Below are 17,848 nucleotides of genomic sequence, written 5' to 3'. Positions count from 1 at the left end.
TTTTCCTTGATTCTTCGATTCAAGCAAAATCTCGGGGGCTACTGACATAGGCATCCCCAATGGGCCTGCCGAAGATGGTACCCGGGGTTTACTGAAGGCCCATAACTCGATGAATATGAAAATTCGGAAGCCCAAGTTAGAATTAAGGAATGCTAGACAAATATACTTGTAAACTTACAGGATGAGTTAGAGACCTTCCCGAACTCTGTAATGTGTGTACTACGAATCCCTCGACTCCACCTCCTATATAAGGGGGAGTCGAGGGACAAAGAAAGGATCGATTCATCGTCTCACGTAACCCTAGTTTTTACATCGTCGAGTACTTTTCGGCTGAAACCTTCGAGATCTACTTGCCCTCTACTTCCGCTAAAACCCTAGTCTACAATCCGTAGGCATTGATAAGTTAATCCCTTGTCAGCCATGTCGGTGGCACACACCAAATCCCGCAAGACCCGCGAACCATTTGACAAAAGATTGTACTTGGACCAAAAGATTGATGGAAAGAGGCATGATGAAAGATGCAAGGGACCAAGGTACCGGAAGACTTCCACCACCACCCCCGCTCACCAGAGCAAATGCTCTACCGGTACAGCCTCAGCCGAACCGACAGCAGCAACAAGTTCATTAGGTGGCACAAGGTATTAACCAAGCTCCACCACCGGCACCTTTAGGCCGGAATGTTTATCAGGACCCGGACATGTGCTGTGTTGTGTTCGTTACTGAGCCAACAGATAAGCAAAGCATGCATCGCCGTTCCATGGAAGTGAACGCAGTGATGCCGGCAGTTCCAAAATACATGCTGTGGTCAGATCAGGAAATTACCTGGTCATTCAAGGATCACCCTAAGATAATGCCGAATCCGGGTGGCTACGCTCTCGTTGTGGACCCAATCATGCATGGGCCAACGACTCGTGTCAAATTCAGCAAAGTGCTGATAGACAATGGGAGCAGCATAAATATCATGTACCGGCACACCATGCATACGCTTGGGATAACAGAAAACATGCTACAGCCAACTCACACAACGTTCCACGGAATCGTTCCGGGATTGTCCTGTTCGCCCATGGGAAAAGTCCGGGTGGATGTATCGTTTGGAGGACGTGATAATTGCCGGGTCGAAAATATTCTGTTTGAGGTGGTGGACCTAGAGAGTCCTTACCATGCACTGCTGGGGAGACCGGCATTGGCTGCGTTCATGGCTTCAACTCATACGGCGTATCTTAAGATGAAGATGCCGGCACCTTGTGGACCCTTGACTGTGGTCGGTAACTATAAGGTCTCGCTGGAAACCGCCTCCGCCGGATCAAATCTGGCAGAATCGCTGGTGATTGCAGAGGAAAAAAGAAGGATGCAAACTGCAGTTGCGCTGGCTCAGTCCTCACAGTTGAGCTTAGCGGCAATGAGTGGCAACTTGGGCGCACCGGCATTTAAGCCAACCAAGGAGACAAAGGACATCGTGCTGGACCCGGCATACCCTGAGCGTACCATTCGTATCGGTGCTGGCCTGAATGAGGCATAGGAAAGCGCGCTCGTCAACTTCCTCCGTGAGAATCGGAATATCTTTGCCTGGTCTACTGATGACTTGGTAGGTGTTCCGAGGGAGTTGGCTGAGCACTCTCTAAACGTCCGGAAGGATGCGAGGCCTGTGAGACAACCCTTACGCCGGTTCGCTGAAGACAGGAGGAAAATCATTGGAGAAGAGGTGACAAAATTCCTGGTTGCTAGCTTCATTGTGGAGGTACTGCATACCGAGTGGTTAGCCAATCCGGTGCTGGTCGAGAAGAAAAAAGAGGAAGACCCAAAAGCTCCTAAGGTGTGGCGCATGTGCATTGACTACACCAACCTGAACAAGGCTTGCCCGAAAGATCCTTTCCCTTTACCCCGGATTGATCAAGTGATCGATTCTACTGCTGGCTGTGAGCTGTTGTCTTTCCTGGATGCTTATTCCGGTTTCCATCAAATTCCCCTGAAAAAGGAAGATCAAATAAAAACTGCGTTCATTACCCTGCACGGGGCTTATTGCTATGTCACTATGCCATTCGGTTTGCGCAACGCTGGTGCAACGTACCAGCGCTGTATGCAAAAGTGTTTGTTTGATCAAATTAGAAAAAATGTGCAAGTCTATGTGGACGATGTCGTAATAAAAACTAAGGTAAAAGAAACCTTGATCGACGATCTAAGGCAAACATTTGACAACTTGAGAAGGTTCCGGATGAAACTCAATCCGGCAAAATGCACTTTCGGTGTTCCTGCCGGCAAACTGCTTAGTTTTCTCGTGTCAAGCCGCGGGATAGAGGTTAATCCGGTAAAAATCCGGGCCATCGAAAGAATGACTATACCGCGAGATCTCAAAGATGTGCAGAAATTTACCGGAAGCTTGGCATCGCTAAGCCGGTTTATAAGCCGGTTGGGCGAAAAGGCTTTGCCGCTGTATGCTCTGATGAAAAAATCTGATACCTTCGTTTGGACCCCGCAGGCAGACGCTGCATTCAAAGAACTAAAGAAAATGCTAGCAACTGCACCGGTATTGGCTTCGCCTTTGGAGAGGGAACCCATGCTGTTGTACATAGCAGAAACGAACAGGGTCGTGAGTGTTGTGGTTGTGGTAGAAAGAGAAGAGGAAGGAAAAACCGTGCAAAGGCCGGTATACTACCTGAGCGAGGTGCTCTCCCTCTCAAAACAAAACTACCCTCACTTCCAAAAAATGACCTACGGCGTGTTCATGGCCGCCACAAAGCTCAAGCACTACTTTGAAGAGCACCCCATGAAGGTGGTGAGCGAGGCACCCATTTCAGATATCATGTGCAACAAGGATGCTAGCGGCAGGATTGCCAAATGGGCAATTCAGCTATCACCGTATGTACCGGTATACGAAAGAAGAGACGCCATAAAATCACAAGCCTTGGCTGATTTTCTGGTCGATTGGGCGGAAATGCAATACAAACCGCCGGAACAAAAAGTAGAATACTGGAAGATGCACTTTGACGGATCCAAGCTCAAGGAGGGTCTAGGTGCCGGTGTAGTTCTTACTTCACCTAAGGGAGATCACCTCCGGTATGTTCTGCAAGTGCACTTCAGGGCATCAAACAATGTTGCTGAGTATGAGGCTCTAATTCATGGGCTCAAGGTCGCAAAAGAAATTGGTGCACATCGGATCATTTGCTACGGTGACTCAGATCTTGTGGTGCAACAATGTTCCGGAGATTGGGACGCAAAAGATGCCAACATGGCCTCATACCGGTTTCATGTGCAAAAGATTGCCGGATTCTTCGAGGGGTGTGAGTTCCACCATGTGCCGCAGGCGGAAAATGAAGCCGCGGATACGCTCTCTAAGTTGGGCTCCTCTAGGCAAGAAATCCCTCCCAGAGTAGCTTTGGCTCACCTAAGGGCGCCATCGATCAAACCAAGTCCGGAGTCTGAATCAATCTTTGTACCGGAGTCACACGTTGTGCCAATGGACATTGACGAAGGAAACCCGGGGACTGTTCCGGTGAGCCCGGGGAATGTTCCGGTAAACCCGGGGACTGCCGGATCCAAGCCGGAAGAAGCTATGCTGGTGGATAGTATGGAGGTGGACGTGCCGGTGTTTCTGGTTCGGGAAGCACCAACCTGGGTTGAACCTATTAAGGAATTCCTGATCAACGGCACCCTGCCGGTTGACGAAAATGAGTCAAGAAGGATCCACAGGAGGTCCAAGGCCTATACCATCATCAACGGAGAGGTATACAAAAGAAGTGTTACCGGTGTCCTCCAAAGATGTGTGGAACCGGAAGAGGGAAAAGAGATGCTGGTGGAAATTCACCAAGGAGAATGTGGGCATCATGCCTCATCAAGGGCGCTGGTGGCAAAGGTGTTCCGGCACGGGTTCTACTGGCCCACTGCACTGGAAAATGCTGAGGATCTGGTACGAAAATGCAACGGGTGCCAGAGGTACGCCAAGCAAAACCATACCCCAGCATCCGGTCTGAAAACTATACCGTTAACTTGGCCGTTTGCTGTTTGGTGCCTTGACATGGTTGGCCCATTCAAAACAGCAAGAGAAAAGATGACCCACATCCTAGTGATGGTGGATAAGTTCACCAAGTGGCTTGAGGTGAAACCTATCGAAAAATGTGATGGGCACACGGCGGTGAAATTCTTGAAAGATGTTATCTTGCGGTATGGATACCCGCATAGCATTATCACTGACAATGGGACAAACTTTGCCCAAGGAGAATTCAAGCGATTCTGTGAGGATAACAATATCCGGTTGGATCTATGCTCAGTAGCACACCCGCAAGGCAATGGCCAAGTGGAGAGAACCAATGCTTTGGTGCTTTCCGGTATCAAACCAAGACTCATTGAACCGCTTGAAAAAACACCGGGATGCTGGCTTGATGAGTTACCATCAGTGCTGTGGAGCATAAGAACAACACCGAACTGGTCTACCGGATACACTTCATTCTTCATGGTTTATGGGACGGAAGCCGTGATACCAACCGATATCATACATGATTCACCAAGGTTTCAGCTCTATACCGAAGAAGAGGTAAAAGAGGCCCGAGAGGATGATGTGGACTTGCTAGAGGAAGCAAGAGAGCTGGCTTTGGCAAGAACAGCCATATACCAGCAGAACCTCAGGCGCTATCATAGCCGGAAGGTTAATCCGAGAGTGTTCCGGGAAGGGGACCTGGTGCTACGCCTAGTGCAGCGCACTGAGGGGCGCCACAAACTCTCACCTCCGTGGGAAGGACCTTTCATTGTGAGCAAGGCTCTACACAATGATGCATACTTCTTGATCGATGCACAGGAATCGAAGAAGGGAAAGGCGGACAGGTCAGGAGAGGAGACCAAGCGCCCATGGAACATAGCTTTGCTGCGTCCTTTCTATTCCTGAAGATGTGCTGTAAGAAGTTCTTTTTTGTACCTTATTTACTATGAATAAAAGATGCCGGCACCTCGAATGAATCTCGGGGACTACTCCTATCAAAATTGCATGTAATATGTTTATTTTTTCAGTTTACCGGTTGCTTAGTGAACGTTTTTTCTTTCCGGTTTAGTAGCGTGTTAAACTTACCGGAGTCTTCGACTCTGCTGCTGTCCGCAACCCGGCTTCATGGCAAGCAAGATAAACCGGTAGGAATTAAACACGTGAACCACAAAAAGAGGGAGTGGAAACGAACAATCCGGAAAAATTTAACTAACCCCGGTTATACCGGGTTTTTGTGCAAAATTTCGAGTTATTTCTAAGTTCAAGAAAGTGCTTGGTTGGCAAAAGAACTTTGTGACTCATACGCCAAAACACCCAAAAGAGGTAGGCAGAGCCAAAGTAAAAGAACCAAGTGTGCATCGGATTGAATGCCGAAACAATTCCTGAATCTTCACAGTGCAAGATAAAAGCAAACGATGAGTAAAATGCTAAGATAGCATACAAACTTAAACTTGATAGATTACCGGTATAGCTTACCGGCATAAAATGTTGTAGCACAGCCAAAAGAGCGGCAGAGTATTATCTTACATCATAAACCCCGGCATACCGGGGTAGAATTTAATGAGCATTGTTTTAAGACAGCAGGTGTGGCAAGCACATAGCAAGATATTCAAGCAACTGGAGGCTGCGCGCCGGCTTCAGGAGCTTCTGGAGGAGCATCGCCTTGTTCCGGAGGGGCATCGCCTTCTGCGGCTTCCTCATCCTCCTCGTCCTCAACGTCTTCTTCCTCGTCGTCGGAGATTTCGTCTCTGACGCCGGGAGGAGGAGGGATGAAGGTGCGCGTGTGGGCGAACTCCGCAATCCGGTAGGCGCGGTCCTGGCGCTTGGCGGTCAAGACCGGATCCTTATCTGTGGGCGCATCGCCGCGAAGGCTGTGGAAAGCGTCCAGATCCAAGTCTTCGTACCAAGAGCAGGCGATGCGTAGCGCCGCATCCGCTCCGGCACGGGCCGCTGAGCACTTCCATTCCCGGATCCTCCGGCAAGCGTCCCTCAAGCGATCGGAGAGGAGCGTCAGGTTCGCCGGAACAGCTTCCCCAGGCCACAGCACCTTGAAAATTTCCATGGCCCTCTCAGGCAGCTCAACCAGGTGCCGGTCCACAGCCCTCATGTGGGAGATCCGGGCGGCCAACGCCACAAGATGATCATAGGGGTCCCAGGGCGCATCCGGATTGCTGAGAGCTTGCTCAACCCTGCGCTCCGTTACCCTCTTTTGCGCAAAGGGCTGGGAATCAGGGAAGAGCTCTACAAGGAAAGAAAGAGAAGAAAAAAGGAACCGGTATAAGGACACACTGCCTGAAAGTATAAGCTTATAAGCAAAGAGAAGAAAAAAGACTTACTGAGGGCCAGGGCATCGGCCTGCATGACCAACCGGTCATATTCAGCCTGATCCGTGGTAAGGGTGGCGATCCGGTCTTGCGCCTCTTTCCGCGCCCGGGTCTCCTCTTCCAGCTCCGCCCGCAGCACCGCGCTGGCATCGGTAAACTCCTTCAGCGGCTCATCCAGCTTAGTTTCAGCGGCAGCTTGGGCGTCCTTGAGCTCCTGCGTGTGCCGGAGTTCAGCTTGCATAAGCTTATCCTTCAGCTCAGAGGAGATTTTCTCCTGAGCGTCCTGGGCCTTGCGGTGCTCAAGGACGAGCTGGTCCTTCTCATCTGTGATCCGGAAGAAGAAAAGATTAACAGAAAGAAACTGGTAGATTCAAGAGGCAAGATAAACGAAAGAGAAAATGGTACCTTTGAGCCGAGAAAGCTGGGCAAAGAGCTCCTCAAAGGAGACTTCCGGAAGCGCTGCTGTGAAAAAGAGCTTATGGATATAGATTGAAAAAAGCAACCGGTATAGGAAGAGCCGGAGGCAGAGAAACAAACCTTGGCACTTGCTGTGGGCCTCGGAAAGGAACCGGTGCTCCCACAGAAGCTCCTCAAAGAGTTGCTTCCGGGTGTCCAAGGTGCCCTGTTCAAGTTAAAAGATTCTGGTAAGGCTATGCCGGCGTTTTGTTTCAAGCAAAGTTTCACGCTAAGAACTGCGTTCTCAACCCGAAACTCGGGGACTGGGAGGATATACATGTAAACTGGAAGATTGACAACCGGCATAGGTTTGAAAGATGAAAGTATAAAGTGTGCGGCTTACCACCACGTTGCCGCTGGCATCGTGCCAAGCGGTGTCAAACTCCTTGACGGCGTGCTTGAGCCGGCTCAGGTGCTGCGCCGTGCTCCGCGGGCCGGAAGGGTCGACGACCGGGAGCTTATCTTTGCCCAGGCCGCGGGTCGCTGGAGACAAATCCGCCCGGTTCCATTTTTCGGCATACTCCTGCAGCGGGCCCAGGCCAACCTCGCCGCGGTTGAGCTCAGTGATCCGGCCCAGCTGAGCTGAAGCCTTTTCACTGGCCGCAATAGTGGCGCGGCCGGCGTGCAGCACTAGCGACTGCGAGCCGGAAGAGGGGGCGGTCGCCGCAGTGACCACCGCAGGAAGATGCTGAGCGGTAACCTTGGCGGCAGCTGGTTTGCCGGCAGGAGCTGCCGGAGGAGATGATGGTGCGTCCTTGGTGGGCGCAGAGGCTTCCGGCGTTTCCTTAGCCGGGGAAGAGGTTGCCGGCGCGGAAGGTTCCGGCGCGGTCCTGGAGGGGGAGGAAGCAGATGTCTTCTTCTTCTTCTTCTTCGGGACGGGAGGAACCTGAGGTTCCGCCCTCCCGACATCTTCTGTGCCGGCGCCGATGTTGCTGGCGCCGGTGTCTTGGGTTTCGGGAGGGGAGACAAGGTCCTCCTCCGCGCGGTGATCTGTAGATTCAGGGGCCGCGCACCCCGCACTTGTGTTGCCTCCCCGGGGGGAGGCTGGAGATTTGCCGGCACCAGATGGTACCGGACTTGGTTGAGGAGGAGGTGAGGCCCTGGCGGCATCCTCAGAGCCTTCCGGCCTCATGCCGGTGGCGCTCTTGGAAGTCTTGAGCGCAGGGCTGAAAAGATAAAGAAAAAAAGGAGGTTCAGAAAAAACTTCCGGAAAAAGAAAATCATGAAACAAAAGGAAAGTGGAAACGGAAACTTACCCGGAAGCAACCGGCATTTCCCGCTTCCGGTAATGCTTGGCGGTGACCTGTTTCCCGCCAACAACTTCCTTTCGAGAGTGCTTGGCAGGAGGAGCATCGCTCGTACCGGCTTCGGGTGCCGGCGCTTTCTTCTTCTGGCCCCGGGAGGAAAGTTTCTCCAGGAACTCCTGGCCAGCCTCTGCCTCCAGCGGGGTGGCGTGCTCCACAACCTGTGGGTTGGCGCTGGCTGAGGGGAGATCTACAGAAAGACAGTGTATAAGGAAGCGAAAGAATAAAATACCTCAAGAACAGTGATCTCATCATCGGAACCGGAAGCTGCGGCTGAAAAGTTACCGGGGCGTGAAGTATGGGTACTGCCCATCTTGTGCTTATTCCCAACCACGTAAGGATCCGGATCCTCCTCGTCCAAGGTACGCTTGCGGCAAGGGCCTCGTAGTACCTCCGCAGCAATGCGAGGAAAGCGCTCGCGGGCCTGAAAAAAGAGAAGAAAGATGGTTAGCAACACGTTAAAAGCTACCGGAACAACAATCCAGATTGCTCAGTTCTTACTTCGGCAGTTGGGGGATTCAGGGAGCAGAGGGGAAGGAAGCCCCACTCCCAGTCCATCGGCATGTCGGTTTGGCAAATTTGCCTAGCCTTGAGGACTACGTCCTCTTTGCTTAATCGGTAGCTGGTGATCTTGGTCGGTTCATGGGGGCCGCACATCTGGCTCATCTTGTGAGCCCGACGCTGGAGAGGGAGCACCCGGCGAGAGATGAACGCGCGGATGATATCATCGGAACAGATGTCCGTGTCCTTCTTGAGCTTCTCCAGGAATCGAACAATCCGGTTGGTTTCAATATGGTTAGTCCCCGGATTGAACTTCCAGTTGGACTTCGATGGCGTCCCCGGGAGGTAAGCCAGCAGATTGATGAAATCAGCGGCGCCCCTGTTCTTCACGTAGAAGAAGGTCTGTTGCCATGCCCGGCATGACTCCAGACCGGAGAGTTTGAAAAAGGGGCTCCCCTGGCACGCTCTGATGATGCAAGAGCCGCACTGAACCAGAGGTTTAGGATTGGGGATGTTCTTGCCTTGGACCGAGTTGATCCGAAGGCCGAAGAAGCGAGCGAAAGCTTCTTTTGTAGGACGGAGACCTATGTAGGCCTCCATGAAAGAAACAAAACAAGAAAGATAAAAAATGGCATTGCCAGGAAGGTGATGAGGTTGGAGTTTGTAGAAGTCGAGGAACTCGCGGAAAAAATCAGAGGCCGGAAGGCCAAAACCGCGCTCAAAATGGGCAGAGAAAACTACATACTCTTCGGGTTCAGGCACGGGTTCCACCTCGCCGCGCGGAATCCGGCAAGATACTTGTGCCGGTATCCTCCGGGAGCGGAACAACCAGTCGATTTCCGGCTGCTTTACGTCGGAGCCTTTCCAGGCTCCGCGGGTGATCGCCGCCAAGTTCGCACCGGAAGCTTGGCTGGAGCTGCTGGCCTCCTGACCCCTTCCGGTTCCGGCCTCGGGAGCAGAGGAAGAGGCATTCATCCGGTCAAGCTCTGCTTCGAGCCCGTCGGAGGCCCCGCTGAGGTGGCTGCTGCCGGCAGAGTCGGAAAGATATGCTTCGAAAGACATACTGGTCAAAAGATGCCCAAGTCTACCTAAAAACAGTTTTCCCAAGATCTAGCCTTGCGCGAAGATCTACGAGTAAGAGAAAAACCAAAAGAAAAGGGAAAGTAAATCCCCCACCGGCCCAAGAACTGGAAGGCAAAAGGAAGAGAGCGTAGAGGCATTGAGGCTAACCTGAGGCGGCGGAGGACGTTGAGGACGACGGTCGCTGGAGATGCGGCGAAGTTACAGGCGGTGGAGATGAGCGGCGATGAAGAAGAGCAGAGGTCGCTGAGGGACGCGCGACACGGCAACAGCAAAGGCGCTGCAGAGAGCCTCTACGCAGCGGAGCACGGTGGAATCGCTGCGGAGGTTCGTCGGAGAGAGGAGCTCAGGCGGCGAATGACGGCGGCGAGAGCGCAACGGGCAAGAGCTCTGGGCGCGTGAGAAGTGGTGAGTGCGGAGAAGAAGAGGGGAAGGAACCGCTCCCCCCTTAAATAGAGAGAAGAGGTCGTGGGCCGGCAACCGCTGGGCCACGACGGTTCACCTCGTGGGCCACCACGTGGCGCGATGGTACACGCGCGGAAAACAGAAAGCCACAGGGAGGCCACACGGATCCGGAACGGCAGTGAGGATCCGGTGTGGCGCCATAAATGCTGGCGCAGAAGTCGAAGGGAAGTGACCCCTGACACAGTGCGCATGTCACTGACAGGCACTGTACCCGAGATATTCTCGACTTCGTCGAGGATGGTCTTAATGACAAATATACCGGAAAGGTTTGGTGTTAACATAAGTTCGGCAAGGACGCCGGAAGGTTTGAACTGGTTACCGGAAGGATTAAACCGGTATCTTGAATGTATGGGAACCTGGCATGGTCCGTTGGATAGGATCCACCGGACTATACCAGCTTCGGGGACTAATGTTGGGGGGATGACCCCCGGTATGCCAAAGGCATGCTGAACCGGATGGTTTGAGCCATCAAAGTATCGGTTTGAAAGTTATTCCGGATAACAAGAATTGGTTCTATGCAAAGTGAATCATGCCGGTATCCTAGGAGGGGTATACCGGAACCGGCTAAGAAGGTACCAGAGTACCGGTACAGGCTACACTGTAGCACGTCGGCAAGACTGGTCAAAGATTCTCTCGAGAGCTAGAGGACAAGGATGAGCGAAGCACTTCAGCTTTAAACGAAGCCCTGACGTCTAAAGCAGATGATGACGTAAAAGGAACCGGAGGATGTCACCGCTCCTGATTAAAGACATACCGGCGTCACCGGTAGCCAAAGTGGCTTTATAAAGTAGTTTGTCTAGTCAAAGATGCCATTAGGGTTTCCTAGGGTTTCTTCCCCTGTAAGCCACCCTCTCCCCTATATAAGGAGAGGGATCACCCCCTTGCGCGGGTACGTGTTATGTGTCATATGATATCTTGTATCCAGAAACCTGTAACCTCTTATGATCAAGGAATAGAGAGATCTGAAGGGGAAATAGTTCTTGTGTTCTTCTTCTTCTACCTCTGGCCAAGGCCAAGTTCTTGAGGAAAGCATCCGGAATCCATCCCATCCTTACCAAAAACCCTCCCCCGAATCCTCTAGCGCACATTCGGCCCCAACTTAAGCCATCCCATGGCATCTGTCTGTTCACCACGACGACAGCTTGCGAGCCGTGCATTGCACCAACTGGAAGTTGTCATGAAGGCAGCGGCCCCGGATAAAGGCGCTCTGTTGTGGTCCCACGAGCTCCGACATACGAGGAGCCAGCCGTGCCGATAGCACCTTGGCCACCAGCTCAGCCACACTGTGAATCAAGCTGATGGGGCGGAAGTCCTTGATCTCCACATCATCGGCGTGCTTGGGAAGGAGGGAGACCAGCGCCTGATTCGCCACATGCAACCCCCGACAATCAGCACTCCACAAGGACCGAAAAGCATCCATGAGGTCGTGCTTGATAATGTGCCAGCACGTCACATAGAATCTGCCGGAGAACCCATCCGGGCCTGGCGCCTTGTCCAGCTCCTGCGAGCGGATCACACCCCATATCTCTTCCTCCGATAAAGGAGCCTCCAAAGCCAACAGATCGTGCGTCTGGACCCCCAAATAGTACAAGTCCAGGGAGAACCCCCGCTCCGGCGCAGAGCCCAGGAGGAGCTCATAGAAGGAGTCCACAGCCTCGGCTTTCATCTCCTGGTCGGACACTAGAACACCATCCACCTTGAGCTACGCAATGAAGTTCTTCCGACGGCGATGGTTGGCGTGAAGGTGGAAGAACCTGGTGCAAGCGTCGCCTTCCACGAGCCACGTGATTCTCGACCGCTGCCTAGTGACCGTCCTCTCAAAGGAGGCCAACCCGAGCAGCTTCCGCTTGAGAAGCTTCCTGAAGCCTCTCTCCTTGGTAGAGAGGGCCCGAGTCTCCATCGCCACATCTAGACGGAGAATCAGCTCGTTGGCCAACAAGATCTGCTACTTGTTGCTGCTAATGACGCGATCATTCCAGCTAGTTAGGGCCTTAGCCGTAGCCGCCAACTTGGCGACAAGGTGCTTGAACGGGTTCTCGATGGGCTGAACCGACGTCCAAGCACCCTCCACAATCTGTAAGAAACCATCCACTTTTGGCTAGAACGCTTCAAAACGGAAGCGGCGTGCCGCCTTCAGCTCCGCCGCCAAACTCAGTAGAAGCGAGCAGTGGTATGAGGTAGAGGAAGACATCGCAGAGAGAAAGGAGGAAGGGACGCCACCTCCCAATCCACAGTGGTGAAAACTCGGTCTAACCTCTCCATGGTCGGATGCTCCCGCTCATTAGACCACGTGTAGCGACGACCATTGAGGTAAAGCTCCTTGAGCTCCATCTCAGCAAGAAGGCGGCGGAACTTGCCCATCATCTGCCTATTGAGATTGGCGTTGCTCTTATCCACAGCATCCACAATTAAGTTAAAGTCACCAGCCACTGCCCACGGACCTGGGTGAAGGTCCCTGATGTCCTTAATCTCATGGAGAAAGAGACATTTGTCTATGTCCGCTTGCGGGCCATAGACCCCGGTGAGCCACCATCCCGTCGCCCCCAAACCGCCAACTCTTGCCGTGATGGAATTGTTGGAGTAGTGAGGGTTAGACAAGGAAACCACTGCAGACTTCCAAGCTAAAAGAATTCCACCTCGAGTGCCATCAGCAGGGAGGAAGAAGTAATCATCAAACTCCCGACTGAGGCAATGATCCACAGTCGGTCGAGAAATCACTTGCAATTTAGTTTCGAGAAAACAGACCACGCTCGCACCCGAGAGATAAACCACCTGGTAAATCGAATCACATCGCGCCAAGGAGTTTAGGTCATGGACATTCCACACCAACAAGGAGAAAAACATGCCTGACATAGTAAAGAAAAGGAGGTCTGGGTACAAGGGAGAAAAAACTCAAACAACTACATCCACGTCTCCATCCTCAACCATAGGAAGCACGTCTGGCAACCAGCCAAACAGAACCAGGCACGCAGTAAGGTGCTCAGCCGGCATGGGCTTCTCCTCGAATTAGCGCAGGTAGGCCTGAAGCGTCTCCTCGCTGATCACCTCGCCCTCCCTCGCAATCTCCAACTGAATCATGAGGGTCTTTTGTTGCTGCTTGATCGAGGCTCCCGACAAGAAACGTCTCACCACACGAGCACTATGGCGAACCACCGAGGTGGGCGGTCTCTTGGCTCTCGGCTTCCTCGCCACCGGCCTTGGGAGAAGCGCAGCCTTCTTGAGGCGACAGCGCTCACGGAACACCGCAAGCGCACAGTTGGTGTCAACAGAACCCGAGCCCACCGGGGTCGAGGGTACCACCGCCGTGGAGGGCAGCGGCGGCTGCGCCTCCTCCACTATCTCTTCGTCTTCGACCTCCACCACCTGCGACTCCTGCGCATGCCTCGTCACCAGAGGCGAGGCCCGGGAGAGCTCCACGGTGAACATTGACATGAGAGATTGCGTCCACTGCCCTCTCCCCTCGAAAGAGTCGTGGAAACAAGAAGAGCTCGAGGGAGAGAGCGGGCCTGTGGGCGAGAGCGCCCCGCCCTTCTTGCCGTTCGGCCACCACCAAGGGTCGTCGTCTTGGATCGAAGCAGAGCTCGTGGGACTTGGGCGCGACCGCACAGCCGCTGCGCCCAACTGGTTCACGGCTGAAACCGCGTCGGCCTCCACCGAAGATTGAGAAGCACCACGGGGAGACCGCGGCAGGCTCTCCATGACCGCAGGAACAACCACCCGCGCCTGGGTCAATGCAGCGCGCGGGGCCTCCAACCGGACCGAGATCTGCACCAAGACAGGCCACGGCCGGACATCCGCGGTGTGGCCCAGCGCGACCCTCCGCTCCAGCCCGCCCCTCCACCTGCGTGACGGCGCGTCAGGCCCACATGCTCCCGAGGCACCAGGCAGCTGAGCGCCACGCAGGGCTGAGCCGCCACGGCTACCATCCTCTTGCCCCGGTGCAGCACCATCTTGGTCATCATCGCGCCCGCCGCCGGCCTCGGAGTGGCTAGCTGGGCGAGCCTCTCCTTCAACCCGCACGATGTGCACGGTGGCCTCTCACTCAAGCAGGGCCACCTCCTCAGGCACCAAAGCTTCTACTAGGAGGAGCAGGTCATCCTCATCCTCATCAAACAGCAACGGCTCGGCAAGCCAAAGCTTCTTGCTCTTCGGGATAGCTGCGGGATCATCGGTCCAGGCCGTGATGCAAAAGCTCCCCATGTTGGACTTGCTTGCCGTGTCCGTGCCTAGGCGCTCGTCCCAAACCGACGAGCCCAGTATAAGCCTCGCCGTGGCCATGCTCCACGCCAGCGGCGGCACACCAACCACCTCCAGGTGAACTCTGTGCCTGAACACCCGCCTCCTAGCTTGAAGCTGGCGGTTCCACAGTCCGAACCTCAGGGAGAAGTCCCTGCCATCAAACGGGTTCGCTGCAAGCACCACATCCCGCGAAGCGCGAGAGTCGAAGACGAAGAGAAGGTCTGTCGGCCAGAACCCGTGGACAGAGAAGTGGCCTTGCAGCTCCGGAAACCTCTCCAGGACCGCTGCTGAAGCCGCCGAGCAGCTCACAGTACGCCTAGTCCCGGAGACGAAGGCCACTAAGCCCCATTGAAGCGCCCGCTTTGCCGCCTCCACCTCCTCCGTGTGATAGATAATGCAGCGCTCCACCACCAGACGCGACGCCTCAACCTCTACCGCACGCTCCACGGAGGAGAGCACCGCATCGCGTAGGGCCTGCTCCCGGCGAAGCACACGATCATAGGTGGAGATACTAGCATCCACGTCAACCTGCCTCCTTGGAGAGGCATCATGAATCTCACGCTGACGGCGGCGTCCACGCTCAAACGGCGTCTCGGCCGCCGGAGCCACCACGTCAAGCCCACGCGCCTCGGGCACCGCCCTTGTCTCCCGGCCACTAAGGCTCTCCTTGACGGATGGCCGGCCAGCCCCCTGCCAGTCGGCCACCGCAGCCGCCTCGTCGCCGAGCCCAAGGCGTTGATGTGCAGGAATCCTGTACGGGCCGGTAGGCGCCCTGGCATCCGCAAGGTCCTGGCTTGGGCCTGCAGGAGGTCACGCAGGGGGTGGCGGCGGCCTTGGAGCGGGTGCAGCGGGCGCCAGGTTCACCAGCTGCGGTGGCGGAGCAGCACCCGAGCGCGGTAGGGGAGGGGGGCGCTGACCGCCACAACACCAGCCACCGACGCCGTGCAATGACAAGCCACATGGAAGTCAGTCTTGCAGAGCAGGCAACGACGCTTGCCCGTACACATGCCGGTGACATGGCCCGGCTCTGTGTAGTTGAAGCAGAGCCCAGCGAGGCCGGCCGGCACCCCCTCCGGCACCGCCAGTGACGGGAGCGGGCCACGGTAGCGCTGGCGTTTCGACTGCGGCCCCCGGCGGTCGCCGTACCCGAACCGCGAGCCAGACGCCATCCCCTGCGACGACTCCGGCCGCCTCACCACGGAAGCCACTTGTCGAACAGGTTGCGGGCGTTGGTTCACCGAGCCACCACATCGCGGATCCACGGGGGAGGGCTCACGCGGCGGACTGGGCGAGCCGTCCCTGACCACGTCGGAGTAGGAGCGCCTCGAGGAGACCAGCTCCTCCTCCTCCTCCTCCACCATATCGAACCATCGGTAGGACCTGGGCGCACTCTCTTCTCCCATGGTGCTGAGCCGCGGAGGAGAAGGCCACAAGGAGAGGGGGAAGAGCTGGGAGGGCGGCGCTAGGGAGGTGGGCCGCGGGGAAGGGTGGCCGCTGCCGCCGGGGTGGCGGGCGACGGGTGAGCGGAGGGTCGCCTCACGCTCTCACTCTCTCACGAAGCGGTCATCAGGATGTTAGTGTGTACAAGCACATGAGATATTTTTTATATTTGTTTGACATTTTAAAATATATTTAAAATGTGTTTTAAATAAAGGGTGCATATGTCCACAGGTGTATAAACACCCCTGTCTGGCCTTGAGCCCATAAATAAACACCGGAACCTCCACGTATTACGTGTGAGATGCTTCCCCCAAACCCCAATATATGCCCTACATGGTATTAGACTATACCCTAGCCGCCGACCCTAGAACCCTTAGCTGCCACCTCAACTTCTATTGCCCCTCCGATGGCCACCCCGCCGAGCACCCTCAACACCACCTCTGGTGCCCTCGTATCCGCCCCCGTTAGTGTTGTGCTTCTTGCTGGTGCCCCTCGCGACGCCTCTCTATCGTCCTATCCTTCGACGCCTAGAACTACATCAGTGAGCGATCTACCTCCGCGCCTCCCCCTGTCGCGCTTGCCTCACGACCATATCGACATTACTCTTATTGCATCCTCCAGTGGTTTTCTGCAGCGCCTTCTCGACCGGCGACATAGTGAGTTTGCCATGACTGATCTCTGAGGCATACACTTTTTCCTCGGTATCGGTGTGAGAAGATCATCCGACAGTCTGTTCCTCTCCTAGTGACAGTATGATTTGTTGACCTCATTCAGCGTGCTGGCATGGCTGAATGTCATCCCACCTTGACGTCAATTGATACTCAATCCAAGCTTTCCACTCCTGATGGTTATCTCATTCCTGATGCTACGGATTACAAGAGCCTTGCAGTTTCTCTTCAGTACCTTACCTTGTCGCAGATATTTCCTACGCAGTTCAGCAGAATTGCCTCCATATTCATGCTCCACGACAGCCTCACCTTGCTTTAGTGAAGCATGTTCTTCGCTATGTCCGTGCTGCTCTTGATTTAGGCCTACATCTTCGTGCTTCTTCATCCACTCACTAGTAGAAAAAGGGGCAATAGGCCCGGCCCATTTGGGCCTTCAGACCCGGTTCCCGAACCGGGACCAATTAGGCGGGACTAAAGGGGGTACCCTTTAGTCCCGGTTCAAAGATCAACCGGGCCTAAAGGCCTCGACACGTGGTGCGGCCAGGGAGCTCGCGGTGGAAGGCCTTTGGTCCCGGTTCGTCGTACGAACCGGGCCTAGGTTTCTCTGCCGCGGCAGAGAATTGCTATTTCTCTGCCGCGGCACAGATTTAGGCTGTACCAGCGTTTCTCTGCCGCGGCAGAGAAACAGGGCGTTTCTCTGCCGCGGCAGAGTTTCAGCAATGCATATATATCATTCAAGAAACCACAAAAAATCGTCATGAATATATATAGACATCGTCAACAGTACACGACATAGTCAACATAGTACACGTAATGCATGCATATTTACAATACAACATCTCCTCGACGAATATCCTCCGCCGTCACGATCTTCCGATAGTGCTCTCCACCTGGGGTAAGGACCTCGGTAATAAAGAATCCCGCGATTTCCTCTTGAATTGCTTTTATTTGATCCGCTGTTATGAGAGTGTCCCGCAGGCGTGTCATCTATATTTAAAAAAGGAGATCAATATATGAATGGAACTCAATACAATAGATGGTACTAATTAAGATTAATTGTGAAAATTTGTTATCGTACACGAGTGTGGTGTATTTGGGCATCCCCACCCTTGGGACAGACCATGTCACGCATGAAGGTGCAGACGTAGTATCCACATAAGTTATTCCCTTGTTCCTGCCTCATACACTTTACGAAAAAATAGTTCGATCAAACTAATAATCAAGCATCGTATTGAAAGTAAATATCATATATAAAGTTTCACGGACATAGCTATATATATAGTACTACTTACGGTGGTAATCTTCAAATGTAAGCTCCGGTTTCCATTTACCCGGAACAGTATTGATGAACCGTTTCCAAGCCCTGCCCGGCAAAAAATAATGAGTAAATGAGTAATTGAT

Source organism: Lolium perenne, chromosome 7, assembly GCF_019359855.2.
Source record: "Lolium perenne isolate Kyuss_39 chromosome 7, Kyuss_2.0, whole genome shotgun sequence".
Classification (NCBI taxonomy): domain Eukaryota; kingdom Viridiplantae; phylum Streptophyta; class Magnoliopsida; order Poales; family Poaceae; genus Lolium; species Lolium perenne.
Note: the sequence above shows the minus strand (reverse complement) of the source record.